Source organism: Gobio gobio, assembly GCF_949357685.1.
Source record: "Gobio gobio genome assembly, chromosome: 12".
Classification (NCBI taxonomy): Eukaryota; Metazoa; Chordata; class Actinopteri; order Cypriniformes; family Gobionidae; genus Gobio; species Gobio gobio.
In genome coordinates, this window is record NC_137105.1 from 27,085,071 (window position 1) to 27,093,896 (window position 8,826).

Genomic DNA, 8,826 nt, shown 5'->3' on the forward strand with positions numbered 1-8,826 from the left:
ATTTTAAAACAAAATTCACATTGTTTTCTACAAGTGTCTGTTTATAAGTGTCTTTTTTTCACAGAAAGTTTTTGTTTGAACATGAATATTTGTATAATTCAGGGTCTGAGTTTTTACGTTCTCCTCGTAGGCGATTTATTCAATCTCCACCAAACTCGGTCAACGTGAAACGGAAGCTTAACGCATTAAAAATATTTAACGCAAATAACGCAGCGTCCGTTTTTATATCCATTTTTGCTTAGCGTTACATGATCACGCTCCTATTCATGTAAATGCTTCCAAGCGCGACAAGACACAAGAGAGCGCGCTGTATGCCAATGTCCTGTCTGTGTGTGTGTGTGTGTGTGTGTGTCAGTGTCCTGTCTGTGTGTGTGTGTGTGTGTGTGTGTGTGTGTGTGTGTGTGCCAGTGCCCTGTCTGTGTGTGTGTGTGTGTGTGTGTGTGTGTGTGTGTGTGTGTGTGTGTGTCAGTGTCCTGTCTGTGTGTGTGTGTGTGTGTGTGTGTGTGTGTGTGTGTGTGTGTGCCAGTGTCCTGTCTGTGTGTGTGTCAGTGTCCTGTCTGTGTGTGTGTGTGTGTGTGTGTGTGTGTGTGTGTGTGTGTGTGTGTGTGTGTGTGTGTGTGTGTGTGTGTGTGTGTGTGTGTGTGTGTGTGTGTGTCAGTGTCCTGTCTGTGTGGATGCGTCTCATGTCAGCTAATCAAGGGACACTGACACACACACACACACACACACACACACACACACACACACTCGATGCATAGATAGACACGCGTTAGTTTCCTGCTCACATCGAGTTCTCTTTTGCTGTTGAACAACCAATAACACAGAGGATTTTGAGTATTCTCATATTAGAGTCTTAAATTAGTTATATAACGTCTTAAATGAACTTAAAGAGTTGTGAGGAAATGAGATGCGCGGGACCCCGCGTGAGATCCGCGGCTGTTCTTAAAGTGACAGTAGCACTGATGATGCCTGTCATTAATGTTTCATCAAAGAACAACGGGAACAGAGAAAATTGTAGCTTTAATGATGATTCATCTATATTTCATTTATTATTTATGCAGTTAAGGAAGGTTTGATAACTATTACATTTCTGTATAACAGGGAAGGCCATGGGTAAATATAACATTTATTATTTTGGGTTTATGTAAAGATTTTTTTAAGTTCACTTAAATTAAAAGTTGTTTTTTAAAGCCTAATAAATGTTGAAATTGGGAGCTTTCAGTTATACTGTAATGTAACGTCATTAATGTTTCATAGAGTAAATACTAAAGTAAATAAAGAGTAAATTTCATAGAGTAAAAATAAATACTATCGAGCAAAGATACTAATAAAATAAACTATGCTTTTCAGGTTTTTCAGGTACGTCTAACATTAGTTTTCAGTTACAGAAATTGATCAAATGTAAAATAACATTGCATATATGACTGTATAAATTAAAGATTAATCCTATTAAACTTACAAAAGTTATTCAATCAAGTGCAGTGAGTGATGCCCTTGTCTTTTGTTTGACATTAAACAGACAGCAGTAAAGGCTTTTGCCCCTTTAAGACCTCGGATATGTGTCGTCTTTTCTGGACTGTATAAAGCTTACTTAAGCCATATACAGACTATGTCTGCTAGAACACTCATCAATATGTTGACATACTTTTTGCGTGAGTTTGTCCGTTCAAGAGCAAGACTTGAAAGAGAACTCAATATTTGCGAGCTGAGAGACGTGTGCGCGCTCTTGGATGAGTGCACGGAAAATTTTCTCACAGTGCGCGCGACTTCTCATTCGCGTCTTCTGGCACTAAACCAGATAGTTGCGTGTTCTGAGTTAACACAATCAGAACGTAAAAATACGGGATATTTTACGGGAAAATACTAAAACGGGAAGACAGCGGGAAAAGGGTGAGAAACCCGGAAAAAACGGGAGGGTTGACAGCTATGGTGTGTGTGTGTGTGTGTGTGTGTGTGTGTGTGTGTGCGATATGTAGGCTTAGGGGTAGTGTAGGGGGATAGAATGTACAGTTTGTACAGTATACAAACCATTAAGTCTATGGAATGCCATCTGCCTGTCTTTCCCCTTCCCCCTCTCTATCTGTGTGTGTGTGTGTGTGTGTGTGTGGGGGGGGGGGGTCTCTCTCTCACCCTGTGAGTTTGTGTGTGTGCCTTTCTCTCAGTCCTTCCCCTCCCCCTCACTCTCACTCTATCATTGTGTGTGTGTGTGTGTGTGTGTGTGTGTGTGTGTGTGTGTGTGTGTGTGTGTGTGTGTGTGTGTGTGACTTTCTCTCTTGATCATAATTTAACCCTTTCATATAGGCTATCACAAATAACTATCACTTGAAATAAAAACGTCATGTGATGTGTTTGCCAAGATCACGTATGATGCACATGTCTTTAAATTAATTATTTACTGATATAATATAAATGTATTAAAACATAAATTTCACATGATTTTATAAAAGTGGCTATTTATAATAAACTTCCATAAAATGTAGACACGCATCTTACTCTTACCTGACACTGATATTAAAATCATCTTTGCAGTTTCTGTGATTTGGCTCCATTTATACATTTTTTATTAAAAAAAAATTATTGGACCACCCATATTGAAATGAAAGCATGTTTTATGGTGCATAAGATTGGTGCACAAACGGTAGCTAAGGTAGCTCAAAAACACATGAAGAGAAGTGTTAGAATAAAACAACATCAGCATTCGAATGGTATTCTGAACTCATTCCAATTTGACCTTTGACATAATCTGACATGAAATTCATATAAATGTAATTGATCTCATAGATGTGGCTGTTGTGGTCATAGCAGCACCAACTGCTGCAGTTAATGTGGTGAATTCAGATGACTTTGACATAGTCCTTTTATGTTTTCCCATTTTAAATGCCTATTGCCTGCCGTGCACAGTTAAACTGATGCCACCGGGGTGGCGGTGCCACCGGCTTGGGCCCGACATCGCTGCTCGCAGCTTTAATTAGGGCCCAAGCCCTGAAAGGGCGCAGAGCCCTATTGTTCTTCCTCAGATTATTTAGGGCCCAAGCCCTGAAAGGGCGCAGAGCCCTATTGTTCTTCCTCAGATTATTCTTTGTTTTTTTTTTTTTTAGGGCCCAAGCCCTGAAAGGGCGCAGAGCCCTATTGTTCCCCTAAGGATTATTCTTTGTTTTTTTTTTTTTTTTTTTTTTGTTTTTTTTTTCGACTTCTCGGGTACTTTTGGGGCACTTAACATGCTCGAAAACTCTTGAAACTTCGCACAGGCGTCGGAATGCGCGGCCATCAGAGCCGGGCTGAAGCTGGTACCCGGGCGTGGCAGGGGGGCTCGACAGCGCCCCCTAAAGTGGGGTCTGAAAACTTGGTCCATATATCAAACACACTTGCACGTACATGTATGAAACTCGGTACACATATAGACCTCATCAGGCCGAACAACTTTCGTGCTCTAAGTTATGCGTCAGCCCTACAGGAAGTGAGCTATTATGGGTTGTTCGGAAAACGCATGCTCTGGAATTTAATATACTCCTCCGAGGCCATTGTTTCGATCATTGCCAAACTCGGTCAGCATGAAGAGAACATATCCAGGATGCTAAATTGCGAGCGGATTTTTGATATCTCAAATGGTTTGGCCGTGGCGAAGCAACGAATTTATGGCGAGAAAAGGGAAACAGGAAGTGTGTTATAACGTCAGCAAACATTGACTGATTTGGATGAAACTTCAGCTGTGTGTTCGTTGTAAGAGGCCGATCACATGGATATGACTTTTGTGAGTCAAAGTTATAGCGCCACCAACTGGCAGCAGGAAGTGTGTCACTTTCAAAAATGCTTTGAATCACCATCTTATTTTCACCAGATTTATTTCAAACTTCATCAGTATAATGTGAAAACATGACAGATAGAGACGTATGAAATGGATTCCTGAAATTTCAAATACTGTTGCCATGGCAACGTGTCAAAGTTTAATAATCTTTTGGCTGTTCTGAGGCTCTTAGCATGCTTGAAATTGCTTGAAACTGCTTGAAACTCAACACACACATCAGAGATGTCAGTCAGTACACATTGGCAAAGCATCAGAAATGGACGGGGATGAGGGGCTCTCTAGCGCCACCTTTTGACAAAAGTGGGGGGGTTAGTTTTATCTTCAGTCACCAAACTCGGTACATATATTGTTCTCTTCGAGCCGGACAACTTTCTAATTTACAGTCATTAGCTCCGACCAACGGGAAGTCAGATATTTTGGTTTGAAGGTGAATATTTATGTAATTCAGGGTCTGAGTTTTTACGTTCTCCTCGTAGGCGATTTATTCAATCTCCACCAAACTCGGTCAACATGAAACAAAGATACGGAAGATGCTAAAATGTGAACGAATATTGGATATCTCAAACGGTGTTGCCATGGCGAGGGATTAAATAAGGACAAAAAAAGGGGAACAGAAATTGTCTCATATCTTGTAAAATAATATTTTGATTTAAATTAAATTAAGATTGTATGTTTGGTAATTGAACTTAGATTAATTTAAAATGACTATACTATTTTTCAGATGAATATATATATTTATTTTAAATATTTTTTAAAATAATCAATTCTGTATCTGTCTGTGCTGCTCTCCCCTCAATGAACACAAGATGGCAGCATTGTATTAGTTTTGAAGCAGGATTAAAAAAACTTGTTTCTCTCTCTCTCTCTCTCTCTCTCTCTCTCTCTCTCTCTCTCTCTTGTTTATGTGATTTATGAGGACACAAATTTGTATAATGACATGGGTATTACACTGGTATTACAACGTGTATGTGTGTGTGTTTAAAAACATACTAAAACAATGTTTTATTAAAATGTAACCAAATAGCTTTAAAATAATCATACTATTTTTCAGATCAATATATTTATTTTATTTAATATATTTCTTCTGAATATTTATTCTCTGTCTGCCCTCCCCTCACTAAAGGGTGGCAGTGTTGTGTTATTTTTTAAACTCTCTTTCTGTGTGTGTGTGTGTGTGTGTGTGTGTGTGTGTGTGTGTGTGTGTGTGTGTGTGTGTGTGTGTGTGTGTGTGTGTGTGTGTGTGTGTGTGTGTGTGTGTGCAGGCCCGTCGCGACAAGGCAGGCAAACCAAGCAATTGCTTGGGGCCCCGAGCTGGCCTGGGGCCCCAAGACAGCGACAGGTTAAGAATAAAATGAAACGACAAACTGTGTGAGCGCCCCATTGATAGTCAATGCAGTAAAGTGCAATGACACTGTTATCGGGATCCCCCTTAAGGGGCCCCTCTCAGAAGTCGCTGACAGCAGCCAGACAACCACGCGATCTCTGCTGCGGCAAAATACAAAATCTTCGGATTTTAAGCGGAATTTTATGCTTCAGGAAGCCAGAAAAGAAAAAAGAGAAAGGAAGAGGAGGATAAGAAAAAACAAGATAGTGGTATGTGATAAATTACACTGGATAAAATAGCTCTACTTGTCTTGTACAAAAAAAGTGTAAGTTTGCAGCAGGTAGGCTAGCAAAAATATGTTTATGTTAGCTATCGTTACCTGCCTGATGGCAAATGCTGCTTGTAACGAACAGTTAGTGCAACTTTTTTTTCGAAAAGACGGAATGACATGAGATTGCTATAGCTTTGTAATAGGTTTTGATGAAAGTGGCATAGCATGCTCTACTAACTATTATTTATGCTATGCATAAATAACCTGGAATAGTTAATATAGCTTGCTATATTAACAATTATTATAAACATTATTTAACCAGAAAGAGGCAGAGGAACATGATTTTTTTCATAGCTTATCTTAATGTGCTAGTGTCGGGATATATATGGTAGTGACAGTTTATGCAAATATGACATTATTTTTATGAGTTACCAATAGATCTTGAACAATTACTTTATTCTGTGGCAATTTTTACACTATTACATTTTGAAGTACAGTATCAGGACAACCCACATGTTTGACTGGTACTGTTTACATGTTTTACTGGTACTGCCCACGTTTTACTGGTACTGTTTATTAACTATTTAACAAGGTATTATAGTCATCGGTTGCAACTTTATAATAACCATCCAGATAATGTTTATAGACAGTTTACAAAACAACTAGTAACCCTTAAGTATTCCCAAAGTGTTAGGAATATCTGGTCCGTCTATCTATGTAAAAGTAATGTTTATAGATGTTTAAAAAATGGTTACTTAAAGGTTTAAAAAAAAAATTAATGATACAGTGGTGTTTTTTGCAAATGTTTTCAAATTTTATGCACAGTATATGCAACAACAGTATTTGCACTGTAAACCTTTTTATTAATATAAAGTGTGGGTGAACTTAAACTGTATGGCTATGCTGCGGTATGCTGTGTGTGTGTGTGTGTGTGTGTGTGTGTGTGTGTGTGTGTGTGTGTGTGTGTGTGTGTGTGTGTGTCAGTGTCCTATCTGTGTGGATGCGTCTCATGTCAGCTAATCAAGGGACACTGACACACACACACACACACACACACACACACACACACACGACGCATAGATAGACTTGCGTCAGTTTCCTGCTCACATCGAGTTCTCTTTTGCTCTTGAACAAACCATAACACAGAGGATTGTGAGTATTCTCATATTCGAGTCTTAAATTAGTTAAATAACGTCTTAAATGAACTTAAAGAGTTGTGAGGAAATGAGATGCGCGGGACCGCGCGTGAGATGCGCGGGACCGCGCGTGAGATCCGCGGCTGTTCTTAAAGTGACAGGAGCACTGATGATGCCTGTCATTAATGTTCATCAAAGAACAACGGGAACAGAGAAAATTGTAGCTTTAATGATGATTCATCTATATTTCATTTATTATTTATGCAGTTAAGGAAGGTTTGATAACTATTACATTTCTGTATAACAGGGAAGGCCATGGGTAAATATAACATTTATTATTTTGGTGATTTAGGTAAAATGGTTTAAAAAAACACAGCAGAACCACAGCGCATCTGATATGACTGGCATAACGCTGGCGAAGTTAGGGACCGTCTGCAAAGTTACATACAACATTGAAACGTGTATAACGTTACCAAACTTCACTAGCATTTAAAGAGAATGACAGTCATAAAACTGACTGTAAAGTGTTCATCTAGGTGTCAGGTATGATGCACACATTTTGATATTTAATAAAATAAACTGTCAAATCATATGGAAATATGGATATGCATTATTTCACTTGGATACTGTTTGGGCTCTAACACAAAATATGCTAGATTTAAATGCATCATAGCTGAACACTGATGAGAATATTTCTTGAGAATATATTTACAGAGATAATATTAGAGATTATATTTACGACAAATTATTATTATTTATGCGTTATGCGTTGCTATTGACGACGGCCATTAAGTAAAGAAATCCCACAGAATCTAGCTTAAAAAAGTGCTTAGAGCTGCTTTAGTTATTTGTTGTTTGTTTAATTTCAAATATAAAACTTGTTGAAATGTTTTAAGTGTGTGCATCTGTTCTTTTTGAACACTTTCATCTTGTTTGAACAAAACCGTGATAATATTGATAACCGTGATAATTTGGGTCACTATAATCGTGATGTTAAATTTCCATACCGTTTCATAGTGGTGTCAACAATAATCGATTCAGCGATGCATCGCAATGCGGGGCATGCACGATTCAGCATCGATGCGGCAAAGTGCCATAATCGATTATGTCACCGTTTATTTTCTGGACTTGAGTTGGACAATAAAGTTGTGAAGTTTCAATTACTTCCAAGGTCATAACAACAACAATCAAGATGGCTGAGGCGGAGGGAGATGACCGTGATAGACGGGTAATTAAAAACGCACCCAAAGATTGGAAAGCGGACATCTGGGCACATTTCGGATTCTGACGCCGGCTTCACACCGCACGCGGAGCAGTGGGTATGGAGAGCCGGAGCACGCGCCCCCATTGTGGATTCACACGGGCAGCTTTTGTCTCGCGCAGATATTGCAAATACAGACAAATATTGTACATTATGTAACATTTTCCGGTCTTCTCCTCCGAGCCCCGTCTGTCTCGTGCTTTGATTTATGATGGGCAGCATATGCTGCAAATGCGACCGCGTTCCCCTCTGTCCCAATCAAACATGCATATAACTTGTTGTATATAAGTAGTTCACATGATAAATGTAAGTTAACATTAAAGTGAATATATGCTTTAATCATTTAAACAGGCTTTTGAAGTTTGGGCAAAAACTGCTGGCAGTGTTGTGTTTTTAATTTTTTTAACAGCTCTGGATGTCATATGGTGATTGTGAAACACACGGGACACTTCACTACATGATTTCATGGTGAAATTTGTTATATTCCATGTTAATCTGGTCAGTTTTGATCAAGAACAATCCACTGTGGCTTTAAATCAGCGTGAGCAGCGTGGCAAAAATAGACTCGGCGCCGAAACGATCGCGGCACTACTGCTTCTGCTCCTGCGATGCGCTGCCGCGCCGCCTCTGCGTGCGATGTGAATGCTCTAATCTGTTAACATGGGCGCCGAAAAAAATATGCGCTGCTTACGCCCTGCTAACGCGCCTGCCACACTAAAATCAAGCACGAGAATTGGCGAGTCGCTAGTGTCAACGTTACTGTGTGTGTTGGACTGAATATTTTTATTGGTGCCTGGGTGGTGGTTGTTGTTACAATAGTGTGACTGTAATTACGGATTAATATTTGCACAGGAGTTCATGAAGTGCCCTGTCTTAGAGCTTTTTACTGTGTGTAAAAAAAAAAACACTTATGTTCACTGCTGGAAAAAGTTAACTTAGTTGGTTATTATTGCTCTATATAATTTCAAATGGTTCTAAAGCAGAGAGACGAAAAACATTTCTCATTCAAAGCACTGAAAGCAGTGATTT